This window comes from Tyto alba, unplaced genomic scaffold, assembly GCF_018691265.1.
Source record: "Tyto alba isolate M040663 unplaced genomic scaffold, T.alba_DEE_v4.0 Super-Scaffold_10, whole genome shotgun sequence".
Classification (NCBI taxonomy): domain Eukaryota; kingdom Metazoa; phylum Chordata; class Aves; order Strigiformes; family Tytonidae; genus Tyto; species Tyto alba.
Window position 1 is genome coordinate 2654794 of NW_024881262.1, and position 17027 is coordinate 2671820.

General features: G+C 41.3%; 1 long non-coding RNA gene across 1 annotated transcript; it reads left to right on the forward strand.

The window, feature by feature from the left end:
• Window positions 1-645: 645 nt before the first annotated feature.
• On the forward strand, window positions 646-9556 carry LOC116963399. Its single transcript, XR_004408156.1, has 3 exons — window positions 646-929; window positions 3872-4071; window positions 9082-9556. It is a non-coding gene; the product is annotated as an uncharacterized LOC116963399 (long non-coding RNA).
• Window positions 9557-17027: the final 7471 nt, after the last annotated feature.

The following is a 17027-nucleotide window of genomic DNA, read 5'->3' on the forward strand; positions in this document are numbered from 1 at the left end:
GCTCGGGCTTGTTTAAAAATAAACAGAAATTAAAGCACCCTCTTAGAGATGAAATGCTGATAGGAAACACACCTATTTGAGTATTTTATACTACTGACAGCTGCCACAGAGGAACTCAGCTGAAAGGTTGGGCAGAGCTGTGATGTTTGGTTAGGGTCTTTCCTTCCTTTGTACGGCTCTCACAGCCGCTCTGCCTCTCCAGAGGTCTTTGGAGAGTGCATCAAATCTCCAAAAGATGGGATCCAAAATGGAGCCTCTAAAGCACTGTTTATGTTAAATTCCTCTGGGCAGATCCAGATGGATGCCAAGTCACGACCCCCTCGCCCCACACTATTTCAGTTTGTTTGAGGCTAACATTTACTCATAGTTGATAGCAGTAAAAATCCCCTTGAAATACCGGCTTTTTTTGACACTGGTTTTATAAAGATTCAGTGTATGTCACTGTTAAATAACTATTGCAACAGAACAATAATTTTTTAAGTGTTCAGTTGCACAATGTTTAAACAAGGCATTAAATATTTGCACAATAGGGGAAAGATGGCTCAGTTAGTGTTTCAAGTAAGGTGGGGACAAATGAGAGAATTCTTATGCTAAATTCCACAACATTGTATCACAAACCATCTTTCTTGCAAGGTGACGTGTTTGAAAGGATCCAGCAGAAGCAACAATGAGAGGAAACACATTTGCCATGTCTTGCTCACTACATCCTCCCGTGTGTCCTCTCCTTTGCGACCGCTGTTCTCTCCGTCCTTCGCAGCGCCCATCTCCAGGGGCCTGCTCTCCCTCGGAGCCATGGATGCTGAGCTGCACGGGCCCTGGCTCGTCTAACTGAAAGCCAAAACAGGCAAAACACTGGTCAGAAGCACAGCTGGGGACAATCCTACGCTGTCACTCCTGAACAGACCGTCCTGGGCAGACAGACCTAAAAGGTGATCCTAATTTTTTTTTTTTTCATAATTTCTGACACCTGTCAGATAAAAGATGAAGCACAGAAAAATACACCTCGCTGAACGGTTCCCTTGGTTAGCTAGGGATGTTATCTAGGCTGGAAAGCAGGTAGAACTTGTTAATTCTCTGGTAAGAAGTTTTGTTCCAGGGAGACATTTCAGAGATTAATTGATTTATGTGTGGCGTTTTATCTTCACACACTCAATTTTGTACTTATTTTTTTTTTTTTTTTTAATTTGCTCGAAGTCAGATACTGTAATCCATATTTAGGTTAGTAAATATATTACCCAGTTTTCACCTCACACCTATAACATGGTGTGATGACAATTTGTAGGTTGCTAATTTTACTCTTCTGCAGGGTTTCCTGTAACACTGGATGACACAGCCCTGAAGCAGATTGACCACCCTGATAGCAGTAAAGGCAGCTTACACTTCAGGATCTTCTAAAACCATATTATGACTTTTTTTTTCCATTGTAAGGGTCATATCTGGTTATTGTAGGTATTACTTATATGACTTAAAAAATAACCTGGAACTGTATTTTGGAATTATTATGGAATAAAATCATTAGAGCAACTGTCTCCAGTTAAGTAATTCATATATATATATATATAAAATGTCCTTTACATACTAATGAATTAGTCCTTTACATGCTAATGTTTTCTCAGTACATCTCTCATTGGTCAGTGACAGTTTTCTTATCATTGTTCCATTTCATGATAATCTAATTTTCTTGGTTCTGTTTAGGAATAATTCCTTCTTTGTCCTTTTCTGCATCACTGTATGTTCCCAGAACTCTGTGAAAATGATCTTTTTTTCTTGATTAGTCATACTGTTTGACAAATATGTACTTGTTTCCTCATGTAAACGTATAGGAGCTATTGTATGTATTTCTCCAGATTGTGCAGTCAGGCTTAATCAGCAGGATGATGGTGGAGTCAAAATGGAAATCTCTCTGTTGTGTTTAAGGATTAAAGAAAATATGGAGAAATAACATCACTTACATGGCGCAGACTTCAGCGTGGCCAATGTGGTACTTTTCATGAGCATTACAGTCACTGAAACACTGTTTTTACTGAAAAAAATCCAAGTGACAACCGAAAGCTATGAGCTCAGCGGTGGCTTTGATCCCGTAATAAGACTGACTAAAAGACTTTCAGCCGTTTAAAGCTCAAGGAAAAAACAGTTTGTGAAGAACAGTGCAGGAGCACTAAACAGTCATTTTCAGCAACATTAATTCCAGCTGGAGAGACTACAAGGAGAAAGTTCGTTCACTGTCATTGCTGTTAAATTTAAGTGGGTCTGTGTAATCTGGCAAACCTCCACTGCCATGAGCTGAATGCTGCATCGCGCTACAACAGTGAGCTGATCACTCGTGCTGTCACCTCTTGCTACATGCAAAAAAAGTTTAATGTATTTGGTCAAAAATGCTGAAGTGGGCACTAATGTTTAGCATTTTTCCTTTATGTTAGGAGTTCTTATGAGAAAAAGAGCAGATGAAAATGGGAAATGTTTAATGTCATGTATAGCCTAAATGGTAGTTGTGGTCTGGGAAAATAAGCCTCTGGTATATTCAAATGTTCAACAAATCTTATCAGGTTTTTTGGGAAATCTACACCCTGTCTCTAATTTTACATATCAGCAGATCGGTACATCAAGACCTAAGAATTCTATGGATTTTTACTGATATTTTACTGATGGGGAATGTGATATTACATCAGTTTCCGTGGAAATGATTGGCATATTAGTATAGAGTATAGAGCAGGAGGTGTTTATACGCAGCTCCAGCACAAACCACAGACCTGGGTTTGGTTGTAGTTTTGTTTTGTTTTTTTCATATCTAGATCTAAACATAATGGCACTGAGCAGTCACTAGCTTTCTCCTGCAATTTATTATTATTTTTCACCTGGTGACCAGCCTTTCCAGCACTGCATTTGTTATCACCAGCAAAATATATCTAACTCATTAGCTAAGCTTCTTCTGACAGGGAATACAATGTGATCTGGGAAATTATTCTGCTGTTTCACTGAATCAAACTGAACTGTCAGGGATTTGGGTTTGATACCCTCCCAAGTCTTTAAGAAAATGCAATTTATGGCAGAAACCAAATGAATATATTTTACAGATGCAAATTTGATATTTTATCTTGGAAGATCTCTGCTTCTCCTGCTGACACTAATCCATTAGCAGTGGAAGCCTGAGGTGGGGCAAGTTCTGGTGAGAAACTGTATGTGATACATCAAGCAAAACTTGATGCCATTTTCCTCTTTTGCAGGAGTTGCTTTTTAATGTCAAACTGTCTATACTGAATCAATGTTAGCATGGGATGTGGGGTTTGGGTTACAAAGTAAAACTAGGTTCAGGATGGTTTTCCTATTTTTTTTTAAGAAAAAATGCATTCACAGTTGTGGAATTTTATTCTTCCTGATACCAGTGTTGGTAGTTGTTATTACAATGTGCTGAAGTATTTGTATGGACATCTCAGATGAAATGATTTGCTGCCAGCTTAAGATCCTGATGCTATAATCTTCTCTTAGGTAGGACTGGGCTTCAGATCTGTAATGTGTTCATGAACAAAACATATTACCACATGTATATGATGAAAAAAAAAAAAATTCATATGTATATATTGACAGAGGTGTAACACATGATTGAAGTATTGCTGTGAATATTGTGGTTAAGATTTCCTTCCCGAATCTGTGATTGCATCCACCCTTTCCTTTTGAAAGGATTTTTAATTGAGGGTAGTCCATTCTTGGTCTTGTCCAAACAAATCTAGAAGATTTAAGGGAAATTATTGTCTAAAGGAAAAAGAGGGAGAACTTTTACTTTTTTCTATGTAAGACATGACGATTATTGCAGAGTTTTCCATGCAGATAGCTCAAATCTATGTTGATGTTTTGTTTTACTTTTTTTAAATAGCCCTGGCTGACCCTCCTTCCAAAGGTGAATGTGAAAAACAATAGCAGGGGTGCGAATGCTGAGCGTATTTAAAGCACAATCATGGGAAATGCTGGTGACCTCCCATTGCCACCGAGGCCTTTTCCTTCCTCTGGCAAAACCTATGGCTTGTCTCCACCACCACACCACTGGCCTCTGGTTCCGTGAGCCTCTTCGATAAGGTAATTGTTATCAATATTAAAAACATATATATTCTAGTGATAACATTTGAAGGGCACAGTGAAATCGCAACAGAACCAAGATTCACTTAATGCATTCATAAGTTGCTGCTTATGACAGAGACAGGCTAATTTTTAACAGCAGATTTCTCTCAGCAGCATCTTCCAATTTAATTTCTAATTAATGCTTGGTTATATACTGTTAATGCTCACTCTGAATAAAAACATTGCTGCTTGCATACTTGGATTTTTCCTCTTCACATTTTTGGGAAGCAGGAGATTAGGTTCAAGAAGTCAGCTATATGTTGGCTTCTATACAATAATAGATCAATTTTAATTTTAATAGCTGGACTTTTGTACTGACCTGAGTTAAAGTGTTTTCCAAAATAACTTGATGTAGCACAGCCATGATTTAAATTGAGAAGCTGAATACAAGTTCCTTTATTGCTCTGGTGTCTGTATTCTGCTATGCCATATTCTGGTGGCTTTCTTTAGAAGGTTAACCATGTATTTTTAACTGTTATAACCTGGCCATAATGCACAAACTGCAGACAGAGATGGAGAAAAAGAAAGTACTTCAGTGGTAGCTGAGCATTTTCAGCAGCCAGTGCTCAGCCCTGCGCAGACTGCAATTGCCAGTTTGCACAGATGAAGCGCAGGTAAGGCAAAATGTGTTAATGGACAGAGAGGAGGAGGCAGGAGATTTTATAAAGCACTTGTGAGAGCAATGTAGTTTTGCTGAGTAATACATCACTGGAGACAGCAAAAGCAGGGAGGATGGTACTTCTAACCCACATTTCCTTGTGGGCATAAATGCAATTCCCATTTTGCACCCTGAGCGTTTGTCACTTCAGGAGGCTACAGATTACACCTGGTGTTACTCACACAGAGCATTCAGTCAGCCTTCTGGGTGGAGCCCAGTGTAATTATGTGGTTTTGTAGTATTAAATCAGTGACCTGTGACCTTGTTTTTTTTTTTTAAAAAAGACTCAGTTGTCCAAGTGCCTCCTTGTGAACACTGGCACTGCTCAGGGGTCTGGTTGTAATGGCAGGGTGAATTCTCAAATCTGCATGTTCTACCATAACTGAGGAATGAGGAATAGAAAGGCAAAAGAAACACGCAGCATTGGAAGGCAGAAAGAAAGGCCTCCAGCTGTTTTTCACAACTGATGTTACAAATTAGACGTCCTTGCTAACTTTTGGTGAAGACAAATAAATAAAAAAAAAATCTGTATGCAACCTTGCCAGAAAACCAAAATCTACTGGAATAGATTAGTTTTTGCTGAGATTATGCCGCTGTTATGATTTAGGTATTTAATGAATTATTTTTGCTAGCCTTCTGGATTCTAATAAGCAACTTTGCATATTTGTAGTGAATGCATTATTTTAGGAGCAAAGTAAATTTGCTTTAGGCGTAAAAACTTGTTTCCTAGCAAGACACATAAAATGGAGGGGGTTTTGATATTAATAGCTCACTTACGAAGACAGCCTGTTGATCCAGAGAGGAAATGCCTGGCTATCCCAGTGAACAAGTCACAAGCACCTGCTCTTAACTCAAACAGATTTTTAGCAGGAATTATCTAACTGCTCATGGTAAGAATGGTATAAAACATTTCCTTATACAAATAATGAAGGTGCTTGATCTAGAAGACTGTATTATCACTTGCCATCACTGAAATTTAAGTTTTAAATGAGAAATCTGTTCTGTTCAAAATATGAGATGGTGGAAGATCAACACCAGAAATCACAGACAGTGGGATGGGAATGGACCCAGGGAAGTCACGTAGCCCATCTCTTACTGATTGACTCTCCTGAGAAGAAAGTTCATTGTTTATCACAGGAAAAAATCATTGTTTTGTCAGAGTAGAAGTTATAAAAACCTTAACTCGTGATATAGCACCTGATCTTGGTCCACAGTTTGTGTGACACTGGTGTGGGCTGCATACATGTTTGTGCATGTTTGTAGACATACATATATGTGTATATATATATCTATATATATCAGATACTACAGATATTAATTGTCAAATCTGTAGGTAGCTGTGTCTATTTATATTCGTTGTCAGACACTGTGCAATTATATCTGCCAATACAATTCCTCTCTGTTTTGTTCATGAGGTTTGTGCTGTGAGGATTTAGTGTGACAATGTCCTTTCCTAAAAGCTCGCTTTCAGTCACGGGGTCATCAGAGTGCTTGAGAAAGGAACAAAATTTTAGATATGAAAGCAAAGGTACAATCTAACCTATTGAGATATTTATAATCCATCTTGAATAGCAGCATATAATACTTTCCACTAGTTCTGTGAAGTGTAAAGAAAATGAATTTTTTCCCTTCAGGAATTTTTGCTGTTTCCATCTGCCAGCAAAGTAAAGAGGGAGCATGAGTTTAGGACAGTCTTGCTGACAGTTAAAGCAATTCAGGTTTCCCCGATCTATCTGTCTAATTAAATAAAACCATAGATTTGAAAAAGATGTTGGATATTTTTGCATTTTTCTGAAGTAGGCTGCAGTACACTTTTCTCAGACTAAATCAAAGCTGACCTGTTTATGAAGCAGCTTTGTTTCATAAACAGAAAAGGAATTGCAGACACAAACTCTTTGGTTTTACCCTCCTCTCTTGCTCAGCAGCCCCTCAGGCGGGCGTGCGGGAGCATCCGACAAGCCCGAGGAGTACGTTTCTGTTTGGGAGCTGGACTTTTGGTGAACCATTGTTGGGCTTTATGGCTTGTCCTAAGACAACAGCATCAGCAGTAAATTGTCACTTCGGGACCAACATTTAGTGCTAACTCACAGAAACCGCAGGATCACTGTGGCAGATATTAATAGTAAGCATACAAATTAAATCTTGGAGGAGGAGCATATCTTAACAATGCCTGGTTACTAAATCTATTTGCTGAGTACCCGGTGCACACGTAAATGAGGAAAGCATTGCAACAGCACAGAGATTCAACACATCATGCTGCGTCAGCAAGACCGTTTACTGCCGGACACTGTTTCTTTTCTTACAGACCCTCTGCTCACACTCCAGGCCAGTTGCTGTGTGCATTAAGATCGGGGTGGTACGGCTGTAGGCAGAAACATGGTTGTAGGCTTCAGCCAAGGGTCCCCCTCAGCCCCGCAGGGAGCCAATTATGACATTTGGAGCCTATTTATTTTTCTGTTGACTTCCTTGAAGACATGCGTTGCGAGCAGTGATTCATCCACCAGTTCTTCCCAGTCCCGTGGGACCTGTGAAAGGATTGTTAAAATCATTGTGTTTCTTTTCCATTTCCTGGAAGCATTCGGGTGTTTGGGGCAGGTTGCTGGGCGTCACGCCGCTGCTGGACACCTTCCACGGCCGCGCCGGGGCCAGGGCTGGCTGTCAAAACGTTATCTCCTGGGTGTAACATCCGTGACACCACCTCCCTGAAAATCCCAGCCCTGCAGATCTGTAGCAAAATGACTTTTCCCATGGGGGACCCAGAGTGTGAGGCTGTCTGTGGGAAATATTCCCAGGGAATCAAGGCTGGGAATGTGCTGAGAGCAGCATTGCTCTTTCAGGTGTCAGTATAAGAAATTTATAAAAAACTTGGTTCTTGTTCGTTGAGCCGGAAGTGCAGTAAAATGGGAGCCAGGACTGGGAAAGACTGGCCTAGAAGCTGAAATGATGTTGGGACAGCTAGGGATGGAGGCAGGAGAGTCCTTTATGGAGGAGCCATATAAAGAGTCACTCTTGAGTGAAAGCTTATATTGAGGTGCTTTGTTTTGCTGTTATTTACATTAATGAAAAAGCAAAGCCTGACAGCGTGGAAGCCTAAACCCAGAGGCTGTATTTTCCCCAAAAGCCTCTTTTGCAGACTCCTTCTCGCAGAGTTCCTGGCTTTGCTTTCCCTTTTTCTGTGCAGCAAAGTAATTTTCAGCGGCAAGTAAGTAGCGCTCACCCCACCCGTGTCCAGGCGCTGCACACAAGTGCCGTGGGTCACACGTGTCTCAGCTAAAGCATCGCTGCTGCCCCGGGGTCAGTACTGCATCCCACCCCTCACCCTGGGGATTTCTGAGGCCGCACCTCTGCCCCGGCTGATGCGCTTCCTAATAATTACCAAATTACCAATCTGGTAGTGGTAATAACCTCCAATGGAATTTTGGTTAGTGCCAGTTCTTCACCAGGCTTACAGCAGACGGGGATCTGGGGGTGCTGGAAACGTTTTTTTCATTTTGCCAGTCAAAATATTTTGGCATGTGTAATACTTCTAATAACCATAACGGATCTGTTTGAGCATGCTAATATACCGAGAAGAATTTGATCAATGCTCAGCAAGAGAAGTCAGAGCTGGGCCCAGGAACAGGCAGCCTTTAAAGGAACAGAAAACTTGAAAATGTAGATTCCAGGCAAAAATTTAGACAAAGATGAAGAATTCTGATTAGTTTGTCGTGTGACTTTGGTACATGTGAACTCACTTTGGAAAATGAGATTTTTGACTCTAAAGCGGTACAGATTTTGAGCACCTGACTATCAAAGCTATATTTTTTCTCAGTGTGAATAGTTGGGACATTTGCTCACTAAAACATCTACATCTAAACAGTAAAACATCTAAATCTTATTCAGACATACATGTCTAGTTCCTCAGTCACACTGAGGTGCCTTTCAGGATCCAAGACTAAATTGTTGGAGAAAAATGTAACCTTTGGGAAGTATATACATGCTATTCTGGGCTGAGGAATGACCAAGGCCAATGTCACCTTTTATGAAATTTAATGACATTAAAAACGTCATTGCAAAATGTTCCTTTTTTAAAAAAAAACATATGGTCGTGGCTCCTTTCTGAGGTTTGCCCTGTGCCTGCAGCTCGGCTGCAGGAGGAGAAGGAAGCATGGACACTTTGTGCTCAGTGGTGCCACCCCTCCTCCACAGCACGAGTGCCTTGTTCCGCCCCTCTCACCTCCAGTGGATCGACTGACTCTCTAATTCCCTGGAATAATCAGATCTTAAGAAGTTATGAAAGCACTAATTGTTTGTTTCTTCTCTTTTTCTAGTGATGTGAACACTCCCATGCAGCACAGAAAAGCCATCCAAAATAACACAGTCATTACCAGTGCTCGGAAAGACTCCGAGGGACGCATTCCCCAAAGAAATCAAGTCAGTTGTTGTTCGTCAGCAGGTCTTATGTAAATTGGGTAGCAGGGCATTTAGTTGGAGATCTCGGAGCCTAAGCCTGCCCCAAAGCACTTATTGTTTAGAGCGTAACTATAAGCTGGGAGAAGTGTGATTTTATACAGTTTGCCAAGGGAAGCGAACACTCCAGATCTTGTGTGGTGGCCAGGATGGGATGTTTTTACTTGGTGTCATTCTCAAAAGCAGGATTTTTATCTGTTCCCTTTCCTGAGTTCGGTTTTCTCTTTCCATTTTACTTTCCCTATAATCTTACAAAGCAGTATGCTTGGCATTTGGTGTTAGATGTTAGATATCTGAAACAGAAGCGTCACAGCTGTTCACTGCCTTGTATTTTATTTGAATGCATTGTGGTTGTGGCCCTCAGTGTAGATATGTCACATGAACAGACTGCTCAAGTTTCCAGAAAAAAAAATGTTGCATTTGCTTTCCAGATAAGAGAAAAGAAGAAAACATGGGTTTTGATCTTTGGTTTCTTTTAAACTAAGACTTCATCTAATGGTTGCCACGCAGACCCTGGGCTAGGTGTGTGTGAGCAAAGCACTGGCTGTGCAAGGGAGCTCTCAGAACCGAGCTGGTGTTCAGCCAAGCTCTGTGTGGGGTGCAGGCAGGGCAGGGAAGGAAGCTGAAGCCGGAGCGTGCAGTCACTTCCACGTGGAGCACCTGAGACAGAAGGAATTGCGGCAGCTCGGGATGGGTGAAGCCAGTACAAGCCCTTTCCAAGCCATCCCTCCAATGGGGAGCACCGGGGACGTTCAAGGGACAGAGAGGAGTGCTTGGGAGTTTCCCATCCAGGAGCCCGCATGGCGTGAGCTCTTCTCTGAAGGTTAGCTTTCTCCTCAGTCTTGGGCTCTGTTTAAAAAGAGCAAACACCTTGTTGTAGCTCAGAAGGGTCTCTGCACGTCTGAACGGTGCGTAATCAAAAGAGGCCACAGGAGATGTCCCAAGCCAGCTCTGCGTAGTGTGATTTGCCTTACTCATCTAACTGCGGTCACGGTTTATCTGTCCAGTTATGGTAATTTACATATTAATGTTATTGGGAATTTCATTTCTGATGGAAGCAGGAAGTAAGGTCGTAGCCTTCCCATGCCACTGGGATCGGTTTCTTCTTGTGCTGCCTTACTGCTGGTGTTCAGAAGCAAACGTAATTTAGGATTTGCCTAAATGGAAGAAATTAATATACAAATAAAACAAGTTGTAAGTGAAAGGTTATGCAAGCAAAGCATAACTTCCAATAAGAACCATCCCAGAACTTTTGCTTCACCCATTTGCTTACGCTCAGATAAGGTTATTTTCAAATAAGTCTTTGTTCTTTTTCTCCTTCCTGAAAGGAACCACCCAGAGCCCAGGAAGAAATGCGCTTTGCTGTGGGTAGGTCTGACTCCGGTTGCAAACAGGTGACGGCTGCAGCGTGATTTTTCCTACCTGCACTAGTCGAGGGAGGGCGGGCACCTCGTGTGGCAGCGGGGTCCGGAGCGCAGCCCCTCTCTGCTCAGCCCCAGCCCTGGCCAGGAGGGAGGGAGGGACAGAATGTATGCAATATATAGAATTTCCATCCCAACTACGGGCATACACGTAACTATATATTAAAAGCATAGAACATATACAATGAAAGTGTGCGTGCATGCCACTAAATCAGCCTCGCCACCTGTCCTGATGTTGTAGAAAGAAGGTGAATTCTGCAGGTCTCGTAAGAAACAAAGTGTTTTAAGATCAGGTAAAATTTTCCACGCTAACAAAGCTGGAATGACCTTTCGCTGAGTGACCTGTCACCGAAACTCTGGCCTAGGGGTAATGTTAACTTTAAGATGCGTTTACTCAGCGTTGAATACCTCCGTGTATAGCAAGCGTGATATGCCTATAGTGCCAGGAAACGTCAGTGCAATATTTCAGTTAGCCACCCATATAACTTGTATTTATTCACTTGTCATTTATGTGGAAGAACATGAATCTACTCGATTTTTTTCCTAATGCTATGAATAATATTTATGAAGTTGTTTGTACTTCAAAACCACAAGGTGGTGAACTCAGAGATATAAAAATGCAAAGAATTGTAATCTCTAAGGAATGAAAATGTGAAATCAAGTGTTGAGCAAGATGCTTCTAAAGGAAACAATATATTTTCTGAATTATATTACAAGTGATTTTCTTGCTGTGCAGAATAATTTTTCATTCACTCTTTGAAGGAAAGTAAAAAAGAAAACTGTGCATTTCATCCCCCTCTCCAACCCCTTACTTTAGCAAATGCTTAGGCAGACTATCTGGTCCTCATTTTATTTTTCATTATCAGTTTAGGAAATTTTTTCCTTCCCTCTCCAGGTAGATAAACTGCTAGTTTCCAATTCTTTGCCAATGAGGAAAGAATTTTGCCTTTCTTTCTTTTTTATTTTTTTCCTCTTTTTTTCTTCTACATGAGAGCATTTTGTAACTTTTTTTCCCATGGTATCACTTTCTTGGCATCATGAAACCAAGCAAAACGTCGTACTGTGAGATAAAGCCGGGTATATGGAGATAACTCAGAATTACTGGAATGATACTGATTTTGTATTTCTTTTATTTTTAAAGATCTCAATCCAATAAGAATATTTAACATGACCATGTCAACTACAGGTGTAGAATTTTTTTTTTTTTTTTTTAAAGAAAAAGGTGAAACTACATCATGCTTGTCTTGATTATTTGCCGCTCCTTGTGGACAATCACGCAAGATCAGTGAATTTTGAGAATTTCTGCAGCGGATAAAGTATCTACTTATGCTGCCCCACTTGCTAAAAGTGTTGCAGCTAGAATAAGAATTCATGTAAAAGCTGAAGCCATGGAGCAAAGGGGAAGTGACCATAAATCAGGAAACCAAAAATTGACGGCAGAGTGTCTCCTGGAATAACAGTTGCTGGATAGGAGCGCCTGTAAAGTGGGGCTGTAGTTATCAGGAAAGAGCTCGTACTCTGCAGCAGGTTGTACCGTGATAAATAGGGCCTCAAACAGAAGGTTGTACACTGGAAGAGATGCTTCAAATAAATACACTTACGGGTCAAAAGTGGAAAGCAGTTCCTTGGATTTGGGGCCTAGGAGAGATGATGAGAAGCAAATTGCACAAAGGTGAAAGGATTCATTTCCAAGGAAAGGAAAAGAATGATCTGGTGTATCAGCAAAGGAATTAATCACAATTCCAGTGAACAGTGGTGCCACTGAATAAAGCTGTTTGCTTGGAAAGTTCTGCTCAATTCTGGGCTGTAGCCTAGAGAGAGAAGGAAAGAAAACAACCCACCTTACCCATGTCTTGGAACCTCTCCAGAAAAGTTCAGTAACTTCAGGGCGGAGGAAATGCCTGATGAGGAACTGCTTGAGGTGCATAAAATACTCAGCCTTGCGGGGGGGGGAGGTGGGAAAAGAGAGTTTGACAGGAGATCTGCTTTTGGAATACGAGTAACTAGGGGAGATAAATACAGAGCTAGGTGGGGACACCGGGAGGCTTTCTGCTGCAGTTAGAAAGGAGAGGTTCTTCCTGGATACTTGGCATGTAGGAGAGCCTGCTAGCCAAATTACTGGGCGGTCCTAACGCACTTCAGTTTAAGAACAGAATGATATCTGTGCCGTGAACTACGCACATTATAGACTTACAGGGCTATTCAGGGCACACTGCGAGGCCTGCAGTGGAGTCAGCGGGGATCAGCTCCTTTCTCCCACCCGTTTCTGCGTTTCTATATGCTTTCACTTGAGAAGAATGAAAAGTCTCGCCCGGGTGACAAAGAGCGCCTTTGCACCGCTTGCACTTGGGCTTCAGCCAGAGGGAGAGAAACAAAACCCTTGTCAGGGGTGTGAACTTCCTTCATTCCCAGGGCAGCGAGCGGCGGTGGTGGCAGCGTGTCGCACCAACCTCCAGCATTTTATTCAATATCAAAGCTTCCTTCCGAAATTGCTGGGCTTGGTTATAAAATACTTCATGTACATCCCGCTGAAAGAAAACAGTAGACTTTTAGAAATGTTGAAATGCTACGAGAATGCATATTTTCACTGACAGAGCACCCAGTAAGTGCTTCAGTCATTTCAGACACTTTATTATTTGGCTCCAGACTCATATGTGCATGCTAAGCAACCTCTGATAAACGTTTTTGTTTTGTTTTGGTTTGTTTTTTTTTTTTTCCCTTAGGAGGCTTGTTAGACACAATGGGTGTTTCCAAAGTGAAAAACGCTTTGAACTGCTGCAGGAAAGCAATGAGAGAGCTGAATGAAGCTCTGGAGCGCCCACGCAGTGTCCTCCTGAGGGTGCTTGCAACCACCCAGCTCTGCTCCCTCTCGTCTCCGCTGGGATGCGCCGCGAAAGCGGGAAGCGCCCTCCCAGTGCAATGCAATAGAGCGACTGGACCCAGCAGCTGGGAGATGGGCCGGCTTCCAAACTACACCTGGGTGGACGAGCCCGTGAGGAACAGCAGAAAAACACTGCAGAAATGGTGATTTCTAGAGAGAAGTCATTACGTGTGTGTGTGCAGTGGGCGTGGGAGTTACACCAGGGCTGTGTTTCTGCTCGGGCAGCCCCGTGGCCGGTGCCCCCAGCTTTGGGATGTCAGCGCCCACGGGAGCGCAGGCACCCAGCAGCCACGTCCTTACGAAGGGTCAGTGCTGGCAGCCGGAGCGAGGGGGGTCCCCAGGGGCGAACGCCGGCAGCTGGGGCAACGCGGTCCAGGGAGGAACCGGCCCGTGAAGGGTTGGAGGGCTCCTGCGCCGCGTTATTTCAAACAGTGGCTTGTTCACAGGAAGCTGAATGAAGTTAATGAGCGGGTATTTTAGCAGCCTGCTCTGATCCCGGTTTTTGCACCCTGCTAGGGCAAAGAACCTGGGTAGTAATGCTAAAAAAAAAAAAAAAAAAGCCTCCTGAAAGTTCTGGTTTGGCTGAACGTCATTAACGATGCTCTTACACACTCGCTGCAGGTTATTTTTTTTTATATACGTTACCTGAGCAGGTTTGGCTGTTAGAGATACAGCCTTAGGAAACATCTAGGGGCTTTAAGTAATTTTGAGAAGTATGAAGAAGAGTCTTGATGAGTGCACTTAGGAAAAGGAGCAATAAAACCCCAACGCTCAGCACTGTGGTTTGTTGTCTGACTCAGCTGAGAGGGGAGGAGGTGTTGGCTTTGGCCGAGTATCCTTTCGAACCTCAGGAGGTTCCACAGGCCAAGCACTTGGGTCTCAGACAGATTTATGGTGCAAAAATGCTTCCTCAGCCTTTTTGCAGCTGTTTACAGAAATTAGACATGTCTTAAGGAGATTGTACACAAGTCCAATAATATTAGAGTGGGATGGGAAGAGTACAGGACATGGGGAGCTTTATAATAACACATTCCTTACCTCATGAAGTGATTAAAAAAATGTCTGCATGCCTGTGTATGACAGATCTTTCATAATAGGTTGCTAATGCATGTTGGAGGCAAAGCACAAGACTCTTCTTTCAGAGAATGGATAATAGTCTGTGATGGTGATGTAAATTTAATCATGTTAAATGCAGTTCCTGGTTCTTTGCAATTTCGTCATATTTTGAAGCATCTTCACTGAAGACAGTAATAACTTAGAAGAACTAAACTCTGAAAGCTAATCGTTGTTTCACGTGAGTATTTACTATCCAGAGTGTTCAGTGGACTTGATTGATCTGGGCAATGCAAAGAGGTGAGGCCACAAGCACAAGAATTTTATAGCACCTATAAAGTACTGTATACAGTTTTTGCTCAATTTTATGCTGTTAAACTAAGCATTTGGTATCATATGGCACTTTAAGTACTTTGATTTATGTTAAGACAGAAATTGCATCTGTAATAAACATTCTAAAGTACGAGTTTAAGAGCAATCTACTGTATTTATTTGTGACATAAACACTCACCTGCAATGCATTTGAGAATCATCTCAGACTTAACTCACACAGCACATTACAGCCATTAAGCTTCAGACACAGCAAGGTCATATCCAAGGTGAAGACGGAAGTGACTGGGAAGAAAGGGGTGGCATGGCAAATATTCTGAAATAGGAAATGGAAAAATATTCTTTTTCTCCTGTTAAATATTCCAGATACATGACTGTAATTTCTTACACTACTATAGAGTCTTATGTTACATCGAACAAGATAAAGTACAAATCCAGTCTTGTTTAATATGAAATATTTAAGCACACAGCCTTGAAAATAACATGAAAAACCCACTGACGTCTTTGAAAATAAATATAATAAAATTTCATGTGTTTCAGATGTATGAAAACACCCTCGAGGATGAATGAAAGCACAGAAACCCTTTGTTGTACTGGAACCTGCCGCGGCTGTGCTCCATGTGAAGAATCCTCCCACCGTTACATTTGCTATTTTGATATAGAATTAATTACGCTCAGTGGAACCTGCTTAAGAGTAACATAAAGTAATATTTAAAAAATTCTTTTAGGTAGCTTTTTAAATAGCTTAATCCTACCATTTTTGCATATTTTTGTATGATTAGTAATAGAGTGTGGGAGAGCGGTGATAAGGTAATGGATATTATTAGGAACGAACAACAAGGCTTCACTGGCAGAGCAGGATGTTAACACTCATGCATTTATTTCTGAGGAAACCACAGAGTAAGTGAATTCAGACAGATCTCTGGTCTTCCAAGAGGAGGCAAAAGAGAGGCCAAGAAAAAGCAAGACACATTATGAAATCATGAAGTTTTCAGGGTAACACAGCTTAAAGAAATTTAATGACTTAAATAAAAAAGACAAATCCAGGATTCTTTAGTTTAAATAATAAAATTAGATAACTAAACAGTATTCAACCTTTAAGGTCGTATGTGCTAACCCAGCCTTGTCTCACTGTTTTACGGGAAAAGGAAGGAGTTGTCTTTTTATGTTTGTTACATGTTGATGCAACAGTGGCACACTGAATTTCTTATAGTAGGGAAGACTTGGACTGTAATGCTGCACAGGTTTACATGAACTAAAATGGGACAAGAAGATGGGAAAGCAGTGCTTAAAATCCTACTGCTAAGTTTGCAGAAAGTCAAGATGATACTCTTTGCTGAGTGTTTCTTTTTCCAGGAAGCCTTTGTCATCGTACTTGGCAGAGACAATCTGCCATGGTTGTCAGAAGCTCTCAAACATACTTTTGCAGAGTGTATTTTTTTGGCCTTTAGTGTATAAAGCACTGCAACAAAAGTACCCAGGATGAAATCCTGGTCCACAAGTCAGCTTGAAGGACTGCAGAAGTTTTTGGTGGTAGTTAATTGATTAATTGAAGTCAACCAAACAAGAGCTTTGGTGAGGATATCCTTAGGGTCTCTGAAAGCCATTTACTTCCATTCTTCCCATTGGCATCCACAGCAGAATCCAGGCTGTAATATTATCATCCTACATCAGAAATTGCAGTTTAATATGTTTACTCACAATGTGCTTTTGCCTATTATTTTGATTATGGGGCTAGAAAGCCTTTTTGAGACTTAGAGGATAAAATCTATTTTTCTAGATCTTCCTTTAAATATCCTCGCTGATATAATTGATCAAAAGTTACAGGAGACAGTTTGCGTGGGATCTTTTTGCAAAGTGCCGACATCATGTCACTGCCCATACGAGTTACACGTTAAGGTGATTTGAAATAGATATGAGAGTATTATAGTTTAAATAATAAAATCAAAGTACTACTGTTTAAGACAATGACAAAGCATTCAAATGGCACCTCTGAGTACGTGCCAGTTACCTCTTTCAGCTTTATCTACCAATTATCTATATTTACCTGTGCCTTCTGTACTAATGTTTAAAAATAGTTACAGGGACATCTTTTTTATGATAATATTCTGGCACTCTACGG